The sequence below is a fragment of the Nicotiana attenuata genome, chromosome 9 (genome assembly GCF_001879085.1).
Source record: "Nicotiana attenuata strain UT chromosome 9, NIATTr2, whole genome shotgun sequence".
Taxonomy (NCBI): Eukaryota; Viridiplantae; Streptophyta; class Magnoliopsida; order Solanales; family Solanaceae; genus Nicotiana; species Nicotiana attenuata.
The window spans coordinates 5,622,519-5,643,078 of record NC_031997.1 but is presented as its reverse complement, the minus strand read 5'-3'; positions in this window follow the sequence as shown (position 1 = coordinate 5,643,078).

The following is a 20,560-nucleotide window of genomic DNA, read 5'->3' as shown; positions in this document are numbered from 1 at the left end:
GGCTTTAAGAAGCCAACGGCATCATCTCCAGTCTCGAGGTGGTACCCGACCTCGAGGACCTCCATCAAAAAGAAGTTAGACTCCAGGAAGCATTTAGCACCATTGCATGATTCGAGATGGTTCCCTGTCTTGAAGGCTTCTCTCAAGAAGAAAAATAAGCACTTCGAGCTCTGTCCATAAGGGTTCGACCTCAGGATATCGCCTAAAGTCTGGCGACCCCTCATCTGGGACCTATCTACAACACCTCAAAGGTTATCTACATCAAGTTCAAAGCAAGTTTCTAGGTGCATAAAAACTGGCCCTCACTCGAAGACCGCTCTCGAAAATTTCAAGGCTCGAGGTACTATGATCGTATGACCCGAGGGTCCCGACGGCCCGAGTCTATCGGATCGATTCAAGCTTAATCTGAGGAACAACAGAGGGCTTCGAGAGGCGCCATTTTTATCAACCGAAGACCAGAAAGAATACTCGCATCCGGGTTAGATATGGACAATAGTGAGCAAAGGTATACATTCAGAAGTCTCCACAAATGTAAAAAGAATATGGCAAGCATCAAAGACGAAAGTCGAGAAAATGTCTTTATATTCATAAACGTTTGGTTACAACGGCCCAAGAAGGATCCCTATATATGATTACAAAAACCCATAAAGGGTCCTTACAAAGAAACAAAGAAGCGAAGGGGTGCATGATAACTAGGGAATATGATGCATTTTGCACTCCTTCATGCTCAAGTTTTGATTAGAAATGTGTACAAAATAGTCCCAAAGGCTCACAAGTTGTGCTTGATTGCAGGTTTGATCAACAAGGTGACAAGGTGTCTAATATCAGCTCAAAAAGGAGTGAAACTTGCACAAGTACCAAGACAAGACAAAGCTCAGGCAGAACAGGGCCAGTGCGGCCGCACACCATTCTGTACGGTCGGCACAAGTGAGGTTCAGAGAGGCTGACATTCAGGCAAAAAGGCAATGCGGCCGTACGAGGTTTTGTGCGGTCCGCACTAGGATCAATGCGGCCGCACTCGATTTAGTACGGTCCGCAGAGAGAAGATTCAGAGAGTTTCCAAATCCAGGTTTGAAGACCAATGCGGTCCGCGCTCCATTTCATGCGGACCGCACTAGAAGCCACCGCGGCCGCACACGATTCTGTGCGGTCTGCATTGCCCAAGTTCAGAGAGCAGCTTTATCAAGTCAGAGCCCTAGTGCGGCCGCACGTGATTTTGTGCAGTCCGCACTAACCCCGCAGGGGTATTTTTGTCCAGATTTATCAGCTTAGTATAAATAGCTTCTTTTCAATTTTTAGGGAAGACAGATAGTTTTGTACGTAGAGCTGCGCTCGTGACTTGGGTTATTTTGCTATTTTGAGTAATTTTAGCTTAATTTTACCATTGAATCTTCAAGTTCTTCTTAGCAATTAATTATTATGAGTTCATCTTCATCTATTTCTTTGTTTTTGTCTCTAATTGAGTAGCTAGACCCATTAGCTAGGGTTGTGGCTCAACCCTAGTGTGGGTAATTGATGGGTCTTGTATTTTAGGGCTTGATTGACTATGGGTGTTTGATATTTGGGCTAATTTCATGTTTTATTGCTAAATTAATGGTTGCAAACACTAGTTTGTGTTTAGTTGACTTTTTCTCTTCTTGAGAAAGAGAGCCTAAGTCTCTAAAATTTAGTCCAACAAGGAATTGGGGCGTACTCAAGAGAATTGATAGCCCCAATTAAAGGGTTAAACCGAGAGATCGTAATACCCGACTTGAACCTTAATTGCTTGTGCAAATTTGCATGCCCAATTGGTCTTGAGAAAGCCAATTCGGGCAAAATCACTCGAACTACCGAGAGGTATAGAGTGAGTAGAATCGAGCAATGGTTATATCATACTTCCCAAATGTGTCAATCTAGCTTTACACTCAAGATTCCGTCAATTGACCACCTAGGCGAAAGTCACTACCCTAGTGCCTTTTAATCATTTGAACAACTCGCAATAGTTTAATCCTAGCTTATAGTAGTTTAATTGAGCATTGTAGTTTATAAAATTAGAATCATAATTAAAACCAAAATTGTGCAGAAGTGCAATTTGGAGCAAATACACAACTCCACTTTAGATAGATACCCAACTCCAATATCTAGCTCCCTGTGGAAATCGATCCCGACCCTAAATCGGGTAAAAGCTGCTTCGACCTCTCTCGCTACTCAATAGTAGTGCAGGGTTGGCTGCGATCAAATTTTTGGCGCCGTTGCCGGGGAGCTAACGGTTTTGGCTATCTATCTAAATAGTTTTGTTTTTTGTTCTTCTTTCCTTCTTTGTTACTAATTTGTGTGTGTCACAACTTCTGGTACAAAATGGCATTAAATGCTAATGACCCTCTTGGAAATGGGATTGCGGGGGAGGAGGTTGATGATAATGGAGAGGATGAGGTGCCTCTTGTACCTCAAGGACAATGTAGAGGCCGGAAGGCCAATGCAAATGAGAACGTCCCAGACCCTCCTCCGCCACCTCCAAGAGTGGCTCCTAAGGTTCTTCCCAACTAAGGTTATGCAAGTGCAATTGTTCCACCTCGGATCCGGGCGGGCAATTTCCAAATTACTAATGTGATGTTGACATTGCTGGAGCAGCGTGGGTACTTTACGGGCGCTGCCACTCAAAATGCTTACAAACATCTCAAGGGGTTCGTGGATACCTGTTGGGGAGCAAGCAGACTAATGTGTCGGAGGATGCACTCTGGTTGAGACTCTTCCCATTTTCACTTAGAGGGAAGAGGATATGTCTGGACTTCTATTGGGATGAGCCATACCTGTTCAAGATTTGCACTGATGGAGTTATCCGGAGGTGTGTCCCTGAGGAGGAGCAATCGAGTATCTTAGAGGCTTGTCATTCCTCTCCCTATGGTGGCCATCATAGAGGGCGAGGACAGCTTCGAAAGTTCCAAGTTGTGGGTTTTATTGGCCAACTTTGTACAAAGATGCAAGTGATCTCGTGAAAAGGTGTGACCAATGTCAGAGAGCGGGCGGTATTTCGAAAAAAGATGAGATGCCTCTAAACACCATTCTAGAAGTGGATATCTTTGATGTTTGGGGTATTGATTTCATGGGCCCATTTGTAAGCTCGTGCGGAAACACCTACATTCTTGTAGCGGTTGACTATGTCTCAAAATGGGTCGCCCAACAATGAAGCTAGGAGTGTGGTTGCATTTCTAAAGAAGAGCATTTTTACAAGGTTTGGCACTCCTCGTGCAATTATAAGTTATGGAGGATCGCATTTTTGCAACAGAGCTTTTGACACCTTGCTTGCCAAGTATGGTGTCAACCACAAAGTGTCTACTCCTTATCACCCTCAGGCAAGTGGCCAGGTTGAAGTATCTAACATGGAAATCAAGAGCATCTTGTCTAAAACAGTCAATGCTAATAGGACTGATTGGTCTAAGAAGTTGGACGATGCTCTATGGGCTTACCGAACTGCTTACAAGACTCCGATTGGTATGTCTCCGTACCGGTTGGTGTTTGGGAAAGTTTTCCATTTACCGGTGGAGTTAGAGCACAAGGCCATGTGGGCTTTGAAGAAATTGTACCTTGAATGGGATGTGGCTGCAAATCTCCGGGTTGAACAACTCAATGAACTTGATAAATTCCGTTTCCATGCCTACACCAGTTTTTCCTTGTACAAGGACAAGATGAAGTACCTTCATGACAAATATGCTCGTGGCAAGGAGTTTAAAGTAGGTTATTTGGTGCTCTTGTTCAACTCTCGGTTACGGTTGTTTCCGGGAAAGCTAAAGTCAAAATGGAGCGGACCTTTTGAGGTGGTGTTTGTGACCCTGTTTGGTGCCCTTGATTTGAAGAACAAAAATGGGGAGATTTTCCGGGTTAATGGTCACAAGGTCAAGCACTACTTGGGAAAATTTGATGATAGCCATGTGGTGGCACTTGTTCATTTCAAATGATGTGATGGTAACATGCGTCGTGCCGCGACGTTAAATCAGGCGCTTCTTGGGAGGCAACCCATGTGTTTTTCTTCTTGTTTTTCTTTGATTTTCATTGTAGTATAGGATTTATTTTTGGACTAACTGGTTGTGAGATGCTACAGGATTGTGTTGATGCAGTGCAGGACATAGTGAAAAAAGTGTTCAGGTCTCTGAAGTTTTCAATGCGGACACACTACATTTAGTGCGGACCGCACTGATGAAGGATGAAAAATCAGGCTCTCCGAAGTTTGCCACCGCGGCCGCATTACATTTTGTGCGGTCCGCGGTGGACCACTGCGGCCGCATTCCATTTTGTGCGGACTGCAAGGGTTGCCTTCTCAAACTTTGAAAAATATTGTGTGGTGCGGACCGCAGTCCATTTTGTGCGGTCTGCATTGGGGTAGGTAAGCCGGGCCCCAGGACTTTTTCTATAAATAGTACCTGAGGCCCAACATTGAAACTTTTCGATCCTCTTGCTCTCAAACCTCATAAAAACATTGTTCATCACTAGGCTTGTACACATTCATCTGCACTTCCTCGATTAATCATCAGTAACTCTTACATCTGGTAAATTTTACTTCTCTTTGATAGTTTGATTTGATTATTATCTTGTAATTTTTCCTTTCTTAGCTTCTCTCTTTTCCTTCCCGTATTTCTTTTAATTTGGTAGCTTAGGGTAGTTAATTCCTTGTTAAAGTTAGAATTAGATAGTTAAAATCACTGGGCAAACACTTAGGGACCTTTATTAGGTTTAAAATTGGACTTAAAATCAAAATATCTTAAACCCTAGGTTGGTGCTGTCTTTTGGTGTTCAGTGCAGACCGCGGTGGAAATTGTGCGGTCTGCGGTGCTTTAGTGCAGTCCGCAATGGCATTTTGTGCGGACTACATTGCTAAGTGCCAACATTCTGATCTTTGAGGGCTGCGGCGGCACTACATTTTGTGCGGTCCGCATTGGTCCCTGTGCGGCCGCACTCCATTTTGTGCGGTCCGCACTGCCTAGATGCAGAGAGTGGGTAGTCTGAACCCCACCTCTGTGCGGACCGCAATGGATTTTTTGCGGTCCGCATTGGCCTCAGTGCGTCCGTACTACATTTTGTGCGGACCGCACTGTTCAACAAATTCAACTGTGTGCCATATTTTCTTTCACTGCAATCTTGAACTTCACTATGTATACTGAGACTAACAAAGCATGACTGAATTTGTTTGCAGACAATGGTAAAATCAAAAAGCCGGGGTGCTAAACAACCAGGCAGAGGAGAGTCCTCCCGGGGGAGGGGACGTGGAAAGATAAAATTAATCCCTAAAGTTTGAGAGGCAATTAAAGCAACAAGGAAGGCGATTCGGGCCGCTAATAGAGCTGCTTCCCATTCCTCGGGAAGTGAGTATGTACCTTCCAAGGAGCTTACTGACTCTGATTCTGTTCCAGAGTTTATGGATGATTTCCCGCACAGATTCAGGCTGATAGATAAACCCACTCCTCCAGCATCCCCCATTGCTCAAGCTTCAGTGCATGTATCTTCTGGGTCGTCTGAGGGCTCAGCCACATGCAGTAAGGATGAGTACTCCACCTCTCCCACATTTTCATTATCTGGACAGGGTGCAGTTGGAGAAGATAAGGAAGTAAGGGGATAAGAGGTTGTAGGAGAAGGGGGTGAACCTCAGGTCGGGGGTGTTGCTAGAACTAGAAAACCGGAGGTGTGGCAAGACCGGTTCATGAGTGAGGTGGCTTACCATAAATTCAGGGAATGGTGGCCTGTGAGGAAATTGATCCCGGAGAGGAGCTTTATTGATAGAGACCTATTGCCTCACAACCCCAATGTGAGAAGGCAATATAGGGAGAGAATAGGCTGGGCATACTTCTTAGTGGACTGTGTGGATGCGAACGAGCACTTGGTCAAGGAATTCTATACCAATGCTGCCACATCAAAAAGGGAACCAGAGTGACCAAGGTGCGAAATTTAAAAGTGTTGTTTGATGGAAAGTCAATAAATGACTACTTGGGTTTTGATGAGGAGGGTGAGTCATTGTACTTGGCGAAGATGGAATTAGGTGAGGAGGTTCGTCCTTGGTTACCATAGTATCTGGCAATCCCAGGTAACACCCCCGATTGGCTGAATGCGGGAGTTAAAATTTTGAGAAGAAGTTTGAACTTTGAGGCCAAGGGGTGGGAAACATTTGTATGCAGCAGATTGGACCCCACTACTCATGACAACTCCCTCCCTCTTCACTGGGCAGTGTTGGTGGCATCGATCATGGCGGGGTACCCGATTAATGTCGGGAATGTAATGTCTCGGGTAATCACACAGGTAGTCAGTGAGGGTGACAGAAACTACCCCTTTCCCAGCTTCTTGACCATGTACTTCAGGGACCTCAAGGTTGAAAAGAGGCCATTTGATATCAAGGTAAAAGCAAAGGCCCCGTTCTCATGGTATAGCATGCAGGGTGATGACAACCCGAAAAGCAAGAACTACAAGGAAACAGCCACTGCTCTAACTGGCCAGTCTGAAGAGCCAGTTGTGGTAGTGGCTCCTACTAAGCCTGCTTCCACATCAGCAGACATTCCCCCTGGTCCATCCACTTCAGCAGCTCCAGACATACCCTCTTCCCGAGCCTACCCAGTGACTGCACACCGACTAAGCCAGGCTCTTCTCAGCATCAACAACTGGATGCAGACAGCTTCATCCAAGTTGTCTGTCCTCACCACTACAGTAGTAGCTCAGTCGGCACCTCCACCGCCGCAGGTCCCACAATCTATTGAGGATGCCCTCAAGGAGATTCTAGAAAATCAGCAGAAAATCCTTGATACTCAGAAGAAGCTTACGGAAGCTGTAGATGCTCATGGGAAAGCCCTCAAGGACCTTTCTAAGGAGGCCAAGAAGATAAGAAGGACTCGGGCTTCCAAGGAGTCCGTGAAGGAGTTGAGGGTTGAAGTTGACATATTGAAGGCAGATCATCTGCCGTTGGATTTACTCTTCCAAGACCCTGTGCCAGCAGCCCATCCCCAGCCAGTGCAGTCAGAGAGGCCTCACAAGAGGCAAAGGGTGATTCCCCATGCAGACGATGCAGTCATCCAGTTGGAGGACCCACCGGAGGCTTCCTCCAGTCAGCCACAGGATGCAGCCTAGGAGCCTGTCCAGGTCCACGCCCAGGTCCTAGCAGCAGAGCAGCAGGTCATAGGGAACCAGTCTGAGGTTCCCGAGCATATTGAGGACCCGGGGACCACTCAGGATCCCATGCAGACAGGCGGGCCATAGGGAGTCTCTATATCCCTTTTCCTATATTTTTGGTGCTTATTTTGCTTAGTTGGCATTGAGGACAATGCCAGCTTTCATTTGAGGGGTAGGCCCTACTTTGATTTGGTATGGATGACTGTATATATTTAACAGATTTTATGCTTTCTCTATTTTTCATCTTTGGTATGTATATAATTTTGGGTACTTCATTAAATTTTTTGTACTTTTCACTTTGGGTCTGTATATAAAAGTTATGTTACATTGTATATATTCATCCTCGTATTGTATATTCGATTAAAAAACCCCTTTTGTACATATTCATTCTACTTTCCGCATTTTTCTTTTCCGTAGCTTCATAATTATGTTCGTAGCTTCTTGTTTTAAACGTTTGCAATAAGCCTTTGTTTTTCTTAATGCCACGGTTTTTTCCAAAGGTGGAATTTGTGTGAATCGGGTGGCTCTTCCCAATGATAGATGGCGTGACAACCTTCTTAAGGGTTTGAGTCCGTTTTTCTTTTTGCTTTTAGTAGTTAGTGGCTAAGGGTGCCTCAAGCAAAGCTTCACTTGGGCCTAACACATTTGCCTTTGATCTCATGGTCAAAAACAAATTATTGTGTTTAGGATGGTGAAAGTCGTGACCCTAAGACTCTTGTGCTGACCGATAATCATCAAGTGGTTTTTCGGGACCATTGTGTGCTCAAATCTTATCTAAGGTCGTTGTGGGGCCCCAACTCTGTGTCTTTAGCAATCCCATAGCTTGTGTGGTGAGAAATTGCATTGCAAGTTCAAGTCCCGATCCATTGGTCTAGAACTTGCCCTGAATGTTTGTTGAGGCAAAATCCTAAGTGAATTTTGACTTGAGACATGATTATAGGCTCTCCTTGATCCAAATGATAGCTAGAACATTTCCATAGCCTACCAAAGATAAAATCCCTAGTCAACCCTTTTGAGCCTTAAACCTTTTTCTTTCAAGAACCATGATACAAGCCTTTACTCGTTCTAAAAGATACCCTCTCTTGGCACCCAATATTTCTTTAGCACATGGAAAAAGTATAAGTTTGGGGGGGGAGACTAGGATTGCAACAAAGTGGTAAAAAGGTACAAAAATGAAGAAAAAGGAAAGGCAATGAAAAAGAAAGAAAAGCAAAAAGACAAAAAGAATACTCAATGTGGAAATGAATTAAAGGGAATCAAGAAAAGCAAAGAATGAAAGGTGTGGAAAAGTGAGAAAGGAGAAAAGAGTTGAAATATCTAAGAAAGAGTGACAGTGTGTCTCTCTAACCCCTTGAAAGAAGTGAAAAGACTCAAAAAGTCAAGTGAATTTGTGCCAAAATGAAACAAAAGAAGTGCTTAAGGGAAGATGGAACCTACTTAGACCAAACATTGCCTACCCAGAACCAAAAGCCTTCACCATGACTCCACAAAAGCCCTATATGATCTCTAGTTGAATGAAGCTTACATTAGTGGTGACTCACATAAGGGCAAGCATATGGTACTTAGAGCCGGACTTGTGACCTTTCTTTTCGAGAGATGAGTGAATTTCCATTAACCTCGTTCTGAGTGCCACTATTCTAAAGGTGAGGTTTGCTTAGGGAGAGCTGAGGATGTGTGAGTTTGGGTTCCACAATGACCAAAGTAATAGAAAGAGTTCTTTGATGTGTCGAGTCAACTCTTGATGCTCTTGTGTCGCACTTAATCCATGGTGTTTGAAAGAGTAAATGTTGTTAATTATTCATTTGTATTGAGGGCAATTGTTAGTCCCAATTGATGCTAGATGAGGTCACTTTAGGATAGCTGAATTTTCTTGGATTTTCTCTTAAGGGGTGGGTCTTATTTTGTTCGCTTGAGGACAAGCAAAAGCTTAAGTTTGGGGGAGTTGATAACTTGGGAATATGACGCATTTTACACTCCTTCATGCTCAAGTTTTGATTAGAAATGTGTACAAAATAGTCCCAAAGGCTCACAAGTTGTGCTTCATTGCAGGTTTGATCAACAAGGTGACAAAGTGTCTAAGATCAGCTCAAAAAGGAGTGAACTTGCACAAGTACCAAGACAAGACAAAGCTCAGGCAGAAAAGGGCCAGTGCGGCCGCACACCATTCTATGCAGTCCGCACAAGTGAGGTTCAGAGAGGCTGACATCCAGGCTAAAAGGCAATGCGGTCGCATGAGGTTTTGTGCGGTCCGCACTAGGATCAATACGGCCGCACTCGATTTAGTGCGGTCCGCAGAGAGAAGATTCAGAGAGTTGCCAAATCCGGATTTGAAGACCAATGCGGTCCGCGCTCCATTTCATGCGGACCGCACACGATTTGTGCGGTCCGTATTGCCCAAGTTCAGAGAGAAGTTTTGTCAAGTCAGAGCCCTAGTGCGGCCGTACGTGATTTTGTGCGGTCCGCACTAACCCCGCAGGGATACTTTTGTCCAGATTTGTCAGCTTAGTATAAATAGCTTCTTTTCCATTTTTAGGGAAGGCAAATAGTTTTGTACGTAGAGCTGCGCTCGTGACTTGGGTTATTTTGCTATTTTGAGTAATTTTAGCTTAATTTTACCATTGAATCTTCAAGTTCTTCTTAGCAATTAATTATTATGAGTTCATCTTCATCTATTTCTTTGTTTTTGTCTCTAATTATGAGTAGCTAGACCCATCAGCTAGGGTTGTGGCTCAACCCTAGTATGGGTAATTGATGGGTCTTGTATTTTAGGGCTTGATTGACTATGGGTGTTTGATATTTGGGCTAATTTCATATTTTATTGCTAAATTAGTGGTTGCAAACACTAGTTTGTGTTTAGTTGACTTTTGCACTTCTTGAGAAAGAGAGCCTAAGTCTCTAAAATTAGTCCAACAAGGAATTGGGGCGTACTCAAGAGAATTGATAGCCCCAATTAAAGGGTTAAACTGAGAGATCGTAATACCCGACTTGAATCTTAATTGCTTGTGCAAATTTGCATACCCACTTGGTCTTGAGAGCCAATTCGGGCAAAATCACTCGAACTACCGAGAGGTATAGAGTGAGTAGAATCGAGCAATGGTTATATCATACTCCCCAAATGTGTCAATCTGGCTTTAGACTCAAGAATCCGTCAATTGATCACCTAGGCGAAAGTCACTACCCTAGTGCCTTTTAATCATTTGAACAACTCACAATAGTTTAATCCTAGCTTATAGTATTTTAATTGAGCATTGTAGTTTATAAAATGAGAATCATAATTAAAACCAAAAATGTGTAGAAGTGCAATTTGGAGCAAATACACAACTCCATTTTAGATAGATACCCAACTCTAATATCTAGCTCCCTGTGGAAATCGATCCCGACCCTAAATCGGGTAAAAGCTGCTTCGACCTCTCTTGCTACTCAATAGTAGTGCAGGGTTGGCCTTGATCAGTGCACACCCATAGTAAAAGCCTAAGAGCCTAGTCTACCCTCGAAGGTGATCCCTTCGACCACCACCTCCTCTAGGTTCCCAGCTCGATCCCACGGAATAATATCTCTGAGGGAGAGGAAAGGGGAAGGATGCAGAAGAGGCAGAGAAAAGAGACATGGCCTGCCGAAGCGAAAGGTTGAAGATTCGGCGGGCACCAGCCTCACCGGCAGATTGTGCCATTTTATCCCTTCGGAAAAAACCCAAGGAATGAAGTGCCACACCAGGCCAGGGTAGGAGAGTGAGCAACGGTGTATATTTCGAACACTCTCCCAAGTAGCGGTGTAGAGTCCAAATGTCCTTCTAGATCGGGAGAAGTCGGCCGCCCATGTATCGTCACCTCGAGCCAATAACGACAGCAGTAACAGGCGTAACAACAACAGCAATAGCAATAAGACGGTATGATCTCGCTCGACAAGGGGAAGCTCGGGCAGTAGGCCACCATACAGCCGATGAAAATGCTACCATACAACCTTAAAGCCGTAAACCCCAAACATGGTGGTTAGAAATGGAGGAAGATAGTGAGAAGAAGGGGATGAATGAATAGAGAAAGGCACTTGGATGAAGAGATAGTTCCAGAATGCCCCCGTTTATAGGGGTGATAACACGACCATTAATGCCTTTGAAAGACGGATCGGCAGGCGCAATCAATGCGTTCTTGAAAACTGAATCGATGGCGGTACTGTCACTTTGAAGAATGGGAATCGACAGTGCATTGAATGACACCGAAAAGACAAGTCCATGGGATGTCCCGGTTACCGTGAAGGCCCACATCATAGATTGCATCACCGGTATGACATCATCGCGGAAAGCCCGAAGGGTCGGATGTCAAAATCGTTTCCCATCGCTTCGTTCTCGAAAACGCGGAGACTATCTGTATACGGTAAAATCGGAGGGTCCAATTTCCCGTCATTAAGGCATTCCAGAAGACCATCTCGGAGTCTCGAGGCCGCAAAGCTGTGACCGAGTTCCCTCCCTCGAGGCCCGTCGACACCCGGCCTAGAGGCAATATCGACCGTGGCAAGGGTAAAGACGGGGAGTTCCCAAGACACACGGCTAAGTCTGGCAAAGCCTAGCCAGCCTACTCTGAACGGCCTACTCTGAACCCGAATCAGGGTGTCATGTCTAGCCGTCCCATCTCCATATCTTTACAATTAATGTATTTTATACCGTGTAGGGATTCTCCTTCTATATAAAGGGGATCTTTGTCATTTTGTAAAGGGCGACTATTGCTCCAACTACTTCACACGAAATATACAAGAACTCTCTCTTTCTCTCTCTAACATACTCTCTCAATATTGTTGCTCTTATTTAGTATCTTCATATTTGTTCTTCATTTATTGCTTATCATTAGTCATAAAGGGTCTTCGCTAATTATTTTACAACTGTTATCCCTTCCCCGATTGCCCTTAATAGTTCAAGCTCGAGCCCAGGAACCAACCTCGAGGCCCCGTATCGGTCAGTCCGAGGCCCCGATCGGCTAGCTCCTCTGTTTAATCATTACTCTATTTTAGCTCGCATTTCGTCTTTAAACTTCATACACTTAGCATCATCTGCTTAAACAACTAGCATAAAAATAGATCACGTATTTTTAGAGTCCCATCAACAAATTTAATTGTTATTACCATTTTCACGGTAAACATTTTCCATTGGACAGAGGTGGTCTGGTAGTTGATTGTCCTTCATTAATTTCGGATGGAACACTCATCTTGCTTCCAAGATCTCTCTAGGTGTTAGTCGTGTGTGTGAGAGAACCTACTCTAATACCAATTGTTAGTATGAGTGCCCGTATGAATTACTAAAGAACTTGGTTCTTTACCGTATTCCTTAAACGTGAAGTAAAATAAGCAGTAAAGTAAACACAACAATTTTTACGTGGAAAATCACCCGGCTCAAAAGGTGCAAAAACGACGACCTACTGCATAGGATTTTCTACTTCAACGAACAATGAGCCAAAATGTATCAATCACAAGACTGTAATTCAATACTCTCCAGTACTCCTACTACGACTATTTGATTTACAATTTACTCTAACTTGTAAACCAAACACTCACTCCAACTCACTAATTGTTAGTGACATTTTGATTACAACCCAATTTCCTAAAACACATTCGCTAGACTGACTCAAGATGAACACAACACTGGTACTTGACTAGAGTGTACAAAATGTAGTTCTACAGTTGATGTATTAAAGGATAATCTCAGAAGTCCAAAATTGATAGTATATAAATGCCTGGACTTCGAGATCTTCTAGGAGTCCTATTCATAGTCAGTTTCTCATTTGATAAGACTTCTACTGTTCCAAGGACTCCACAAGTTTTGGGACTCTTGTCTCTTACTGATTTATTCGTATCTTCTTGGGCAACAACCCTTATCACGTGTAGCAGCCTTCTTCCACCAAACTCGGACCTGTATAACTTTGAGATATAGTTATTGTCTTGCACAGGCGTATAATCATCAACCTGAGGAGCTGGTTCTTAGAACAATTAAGCAGCTACGTTGAGGACCTGGTTCTTAGAACATTAAATCTAAACAAACTTTGTTAATCATCAAAATCTCAATACTCAACAATTATCTTTTTAAATTTCTTAAATTTCTGGTCAATGACATGCCTATGATGAATCGAATCAGAGTTAGTTCAATATTTCCTCAGTCACAAAGTGATGTCTTTATAATTATCATTTAAGATGTCAAACAGCTCTTTTTAGCTTCTATTGTAAAATTATAATATATATTTACTCATTTAGCCTCTTACTTTAACATTCGTTGCTTATCGAGAATCAGCTTAATTTATTTATGGAACTAAAACAAACTAAATTAAACTTTTATTTTTTTTTTATTTTTTTAAGAAACTACACAAAAATTACGTTACAATCCTCCTCATATAAAAAATGCTAAAAATATATGTTTAAGTATTAAAAATTCAATCTCTGATGCCAAATGTTTTGGAATATTGTCTATTATTTGTATTTGCATCTTTATAAATATTTTAAACGTTAAGACATCAATGTATAAATTCATATGAAAATTTAAAGGAAAAATACATATATTCCGCAATGGACTTGGCTGATTATTCTAGAAGAACATTTAAACCTTGCAGTAGTCCTATTATCTCCATATACTTACTTGAGGTGGTGTTAATACCACCTTTTGTGGCATAGAAAGTGTACATCACTATCTTGAGGAGAGCGAGAAGACCGAAAAGGTAAAAATTTTCATATTCGAATTATTTTGTTGTTAAATGTGTATTTCTATTCTCTTTTTCATTTTATTTTTCCCTTTTTTTTCTTTTCTTCTTTCTTTTTGGCTGAATACCATGGCTCCATTCAGCCTTCTACTTTCAGTAACAAATAAGAAAAAGTATAAAAAAGAAAATAGAGAACAAAAAAAAATAAAAAAGCATTAGGAAAAGAAAAATTACATTACTGGTCCGTGCAACACACTACATCCCTTGAATCTGTTGGCTATAAAAGGTGATGTTTATATCATTTCAAATAAATATGGGGTCCGCAAAGTTAAAGTGTGTTTGAACAAAAAGATGTAATCCTTGGTTCAAATAATAAAATTTATGTGATAAAAGGTTAAACCTAGTTAACAATAATATTTTTAGATGTGACTTTTGAAAACGTGATTAGCATTAAGTAGGTCTGGTGGGAGAATGTCAACAACGTGCAATAATTGTTCTGAAATGTATGAGCAATAATGTAGCATTTAATAACAGTAATAACAATAAATGGCATTCAAGTAAATAGGGAAAATGATTCACCCAATAAAGGATGAATTAGACGGTTGCTTCCTATGACAATGATGAGTGACGGATGAGTTCCTGAATGTTCGAATTCCCCTTGGATCAGGAGGGAAGGGGGAGGGGGGAGGGAAGTATGGAATAATTTGGACAAGGATCTTGATAAAAAGGTAAAGCTTGTATCTTAGCCAGAGAGAAAAGAATATTATTGTCAAAAGTTAGTTCTTACAAATGAATCTCTCGTGTCCCATATCATTGACCCCCCTTTTATATATATGGGACGCATTCCTAACAAACCCTAATAGTATAAACTACAGAGAATATTCAATAAAAAATATTCTATTCAATATCTTATTTAGAGAACTAGTCGTTATAGCCTCATCAACGATGTCCGACCTCGGTCGTTATTGACACCTCGACCACGACTCTCGTCGACTCTTCGGCTAAGAATATTTCTGCTTCCTGGCCCACCTCGGCAATTAATAAAACGAGAACCCTTCCTTCTGACTGATCTTGTTTCGAGTGCTATTCAGCAAATTTCGACCCATAGAGTTAGTCCCTCCGCTTATTAAGGCAGGTCTTAAGCGGGCTTGATGAGCGAATTTTGTTCGTCGTGGTCGAGGTACTGAGGCGTGTTGGCAACATGGCCTTTCATGAACCACAAATTTTGGGTTACGCAGGTCCTATGTCAGAATGACGTCATGACGTCATATGTCATTATGGCACATTTTTCTGATGCAATACATCGTTTCGCGTGTGTCTTTTTGGTTGGATCTGCTGCTTCGATAGTGGTGCGAAGTAATGATGACCTGATTTCTTGGTTCTGACGCCTGAGCTCTTATAAATAGGGATGTCTAGGCAAGTTTTACGGATTTCTCACATCTAACCCTTGTGTCTTCTTTTTCTTTCTCCATTTGTTGTGCATTTTCTTTTCATGCTCTAGTGATTCTCTGTAGTTTTTAACTCCTCGTTGCGTTGAGTGTTCTCCGTTTTGTTGGAACCATGTTTATGGTCCAAGCGAGGAGAGTGATCCGGCTCCCTTAGCAATGGCTTTCCCTCCTCACGCGGTGAGCGTCTCCGTTATCGTTGAGGATGAGAATTTTCCTACGGTGGAGGAGATAGTTCCTCGTAGTGAGAAAATCAGGTCTGATTTCACAAAGGCACCTGATCCTGAGCCCGAAATCTCTGAGTCTGCAATGAAGGAGGCTGATTTATCAGATCTCAGGGCTAAATACGACATTCTCTCTCGCATCGAGTTGGTCTCTGCCGAGCGGGACGTGGTATAAGTCCACCGCCATGGGTACTACGCGTTCTACGCCTACCCTTTTCATGTTGGCTACACTCTTCCTCTTCTTCCACTGGTGGAGGAATTCTGCCGCTTCTATGGCATTTGCCCAGCTCAGCTTGCGCCGTATATTTACAAGCTCATAAGGATGCTAACTAAGTTTGCGAAACTGGCCGGGGTTGATATCACGCTTCCGCATCTGATGCACCTATTCGCCCCCAGTTACTATAGGGGGACGATGTTAAATCTTTGCCACCGAGGGGTTATGTACTTGTTGGTGAAGATGGACGACAAGGCTAACCGCCAGTTCTAGCACAATTTTTTCTTTGTCAGAACTGAGAACATGGTGGCCAATGTAGACGGTTTCCCTGAAGGTTGGAACTATACTCGTAAGCGTCTAATTTTTCTATGTTGAGCGTTTGGTTTATGTCGCTTAGTCGTGAGTTCTGAGTTCACGTTCTTTTCTTGTGCATCCAAGAATTTACCCCCTCCTTTGGTCGGGGACATCTCTAATTGGGTCGGCCGGCTCCTTCCTTATATTGCGGGGATTCGAGAGTGGCCAGACTTTTTCAAAATGTTTGGACCCGCTCCTTCCTTGACCGGTGAGTTGCTTTGCTGTGGCCTTTTAGTAGTTTACTTTCTATGGCTTATCCTGTTGACCTCCCTCTTTTTTTTTTTTGCATTTACCTTAAATCCTGCTCGGTGTTCCTCGAGGAGACCAAAGGCCCACCCCCCCCCCCCCGCATTTCGTAAGAGGAAGGTTGCTGCCTCTTCGTCTTTTGCCCCTTCTACGACCGCAACTGACTCTGCTCGCCCGTCGGTCCCACCTGTGGCTTTTTCGGCGCCGATTCTCTCTTTGCCCATGGATACTTCGGCAACAGAACCTTTTGCTTCCCCTTTATACTGCCTCATAAATGAGGACGAGGAATCGTTACCAGGTGATGGTGACTTGATGCCCCGCAATAGGAGGTCGGGTGATGTTGGAGGCAGGATTACTCGGGTCATTGACTTGGTGATGGATGATCTTATACTCCAAGAGACGGCGATCATTGTCCTTGAAGACGATATTGGGCTGGCGTCTGGGATTCCTAGGTCGACAGAGACCGATGGAGGTATATCTCTTCCTTCTACTTCGACGGTGGCCGAAGGGCCGGTCACTAAGGTTCCTGATTAATCGTGGCAAGAGGGACCTTATGTTTCGTCACCGACTGATGAAACTCCTTTGCCGGCCATTGAGAGGGGAAAAGACATCGCCAAAGACGGTTATAAGACGGGTTCAGACATCGATGTTGCTTCCCTGAGGATGATGAAGGAGGGGTTTACCCAACTCGAGGTGAGGTTGGAAGGGTCTACGAGGACCATTGCGATCCCCATGGATCATGATCTTCTGAAGAATACGGAGAACGTAGTCTATGCCCTCGTCCCTATTTTCTCCAACGTAGAAGGTGAAACCCTAAGGGAAATGGACGATGTTACTCTATCGAGAAGCATAGCCGGCCTTGCCCTCAGGGTGAGTATTTTTAGTGCTTGATTTTTCTGGTGTTTTTGTTGTGTTTTTGTTTTGGTCGTGTTTTGCCTTTGTTGGCTGAAACATTCTTATCTTTGCTTTCCTTCTTTCTCTTATGATAGCAGACCATGATCTTGGAGATTTAGAGCGCTAGAAGAGAGGAAAGGCGTAAGAAATTTTTGAGAAGTTGGAGCGCAAGTAATTTTACTACCGTGGCAAGTACCGGGAGATCCATAGGCATTTTTGAAGGGAGGAAGCTCGCGGGCCCATTGTGATGAGTTCAAGGAGAAAGATGACGAGCTGGTGAGGGTCATTGAGAAATGCAGCGTCCTCGAAAGGACATTGAGAGGCAAGGAGGAAGAGCTCAAAGTGAGCAAGGGGGTTGAAGCCTAGTGCAACGATCTCCAAGCTCAAGTGGTTTCACTGCTCCCCCAGCTAGAGGAGTGTCAATTTAGAGCGGATGCTCTAAGTGGCAAAATCTCCATAAAGGCAGAGGATCTTGAGAAGGTGGAGTTTGCTTGGTCAGGGGCTTTGAGGAAAGCGGGGCTCTTAAGGTAGTGATCTGGAATCTCCGTTCTGAGCGAGTAAATGACTTAGAGATGGCTAGGCTTAAAGAAGAGCGGCTTGATGAGAGGATTGGAAATCTAGAGAAGGAGAGTTCTGGCCTCCACGATCGAGTTTCCGCCCTTGAGGTCGAGAAGGCCCGATTACTGGCGCAACCATCCTCTTCCCATGCTTCAGAATTTCCTAATGCTCCTCGAGAGTTGTATGAGGAGTGGATTCATGTCGAGGCCCAGTTGGATGTGTTTAGAGATTTGTATGCGGCGGAAACTATCTCGGAGGCTGCCTTCGAGGACGCTCGTGTTAAGGTCCGTGAAGCTCAAGTCACTTGCGAGTATGACCGCGCTACGCCAGAGGCCGATGACAATGAGGGGGACGAAGGTGTAGACCCACATGAGGAGAATGCCTAGTATGATGGTGCTTATCCTGAAGGCGATGGCGGTGACGGTGAGAACGTTGGTGGTCAAGGGGATGACATTGTTATAAGCGAACTCGGCGGGGGTGTTGAAGGCCGTGGTTGTGGTGGCCAATAATTTTCTCTTTCGATTTTTTGATATATTTTTTGCGTATAGTTGGTGGCATCTTCTTGAGCCTTTGAAAAAATATTTCATGTATGAAATGCCAACTTCGTTTTTTGTATCTGATTCTCTCCTGTGGTTTGTTTGTTTTTTAATTCATTCGCTTGGTTGCCTTGAATTTTCTATCCATACTTACTTAATGGCGAATGGAGGCTAGAGGTTGGTAGGCATTTGTTTGAACAAATTTTTAGTTATGGCCAAGGACAGGTAGGTAGTTCGAACAAGGTCAATCATAGCCTAAGTTGACTATGGCCGAGGACCAGTAGGTGTTGGTCCGACCGAGGTCGAACATAACCTGGATTTAATTATGGCTGAGGGCCAGTAGGAGTTAATTTGAACGAGGTCGAACATAACCTATATTTAATTATGACTGAGGGCCGGTAGGTGTTAGTTCGAACGAGGTCGAACATAACCTATGTTTAATTATGGCCGAGGGCCGGTAGTTGTTAGTTCGAACAAGGTTGAACATAACCCATGTTTAATTATGGCTGAGGGCCAGTAGGTGTTAGTTTGAACGAGGTCAAACATAACCTATGTTTAATTATGGTCGAGGGCGGGTAGGTGTTAGTTTGAACGAGGTCAAACATAACCTATGTTTAATTATGGTCGAGGGCCAGTAGGAGTTAGTTCGAATGAGGCCGAACATAACCTAAATTTAATAATGGCCAAGGGCCAGTAGGTGTTAGTTCAAACAAGGTCGAACGTAACCTATGTTTAATTATGGCAGAGGGCCAGTAAGTGCGAAGTTTTTCGAAACCATAAACTTTTAAGCATTGTTGATTTGTTCATACATTTGGAGGAATTCACACAATTTTGGCATTGGCTGGTGTTCCAGTCCCAGTCTATGTAGTCCCTTCATTGGTTGACCTGGAGAGTGCTTGAGAGGTCGAGCAATGAACTAGCCGTCCTGACCCTGTCCTTGTGTACTTCGACTTGGAGTATCCCCTTCATCGCCTCATTAAAAACCTCCTTGAGAAAACTCAATTGGGATAAAATTCAAGTGAGGGAAAAAAGAGTACGACTTGGGGGACGCTTTATCTCTTAAAATTTGAAGTACTTGAGATGGGTAATGTTCCAGTTGTTTGGTAGTAGCTTTCCTTCCATTATTTCTAGTTGGGGTAACCCTTTGTTCGCTTTTGCCGTGATTTTGTACGGGCCGTTCCAATTTGTTGTCGGTTTACTTTCCCGTGGGTCTTTGCTCGCTTGCGTCTTAGCTTTAAGCACGTAGTCCCTGACTTTGAGTGGCCTGACCTTTGCCTTCTTATTCTAACAGCATTCTGCTTGTTGTTTTCGGGCGATCATCCTTATGTAGGCCAAGTCTCTTCGCTCTTCGATTTTATCTAGCTCCTGCCTTCTGCTTTCATCGTTCTCCGGTCCGCTTTCATGGGAGTTCCTTAGGCTGGGCTCTCTGACCCCGACTGGAATTACCACATCTGTCCCATAGACCAAAGAGTACGGCGTCTCTCCTGTGCTCGCCTTCGGCGTTGTTCGATAGGCCCACAATACTTCTGGTAATATTTTCGGCGACAAACCCTTGGCGTCTTTGAGCTTTTACTTTATGATGTTCAATATTGACTTGTAGGAGGACTCTGTTTGCCCGTTGCCTGCGGGGTGATATGGCATTGAGAGTATTCTTTTTTGTTTTATTTTTCAAAGAACTCGGCGATTTTCTTCCCTGTAAACTAGGGTTCGTTGTCGTAGCTAATCTCTTTGGGGAGGCCGAACCGGCATTTGATGTTTCTCCATATAAAGGCGATCACTTCTTGTTCACGTATTTGGGAGAATGCACCTGCTTCCACCCACTTAGAGAAATACTCAGTTAAAACCAAAAGGAATAGTACGCTACCTCGCCCAGCTGGGAGGGGGCCCACGATGTCCATTCCCCATTTGATAAATGGCCAAGGTGAGGGACCGAGTGAAGGTGCTCGCCCGCTTAGAGAATCATTAGGCGTATTTTTGACACTGTTTACATTTTTTCACGAAGTTTGCGGCCTCCTTTTCCATGGTGGGCCAGTAATATCCTGCCCATATGAGGCATCTGACCAGAGCCCGATTTCCGGAATGAGCTCCACAATGGCCCTCATTGACCTCTTCAAGGACACGCTGCGTCTGATTTGGACCCAGGCATTTTGCCAAGTGCTACTGTAAGTCCTCTTATATAGGTGGTTGTGGACGATACTGTACCTGGCCGCTTGCATTCTCAGTTTTTTGGCTTCTTTTTTATTATATGGGACCGTGTCGTCCTGTAAATTTGTAATAATACGGTTGCGCC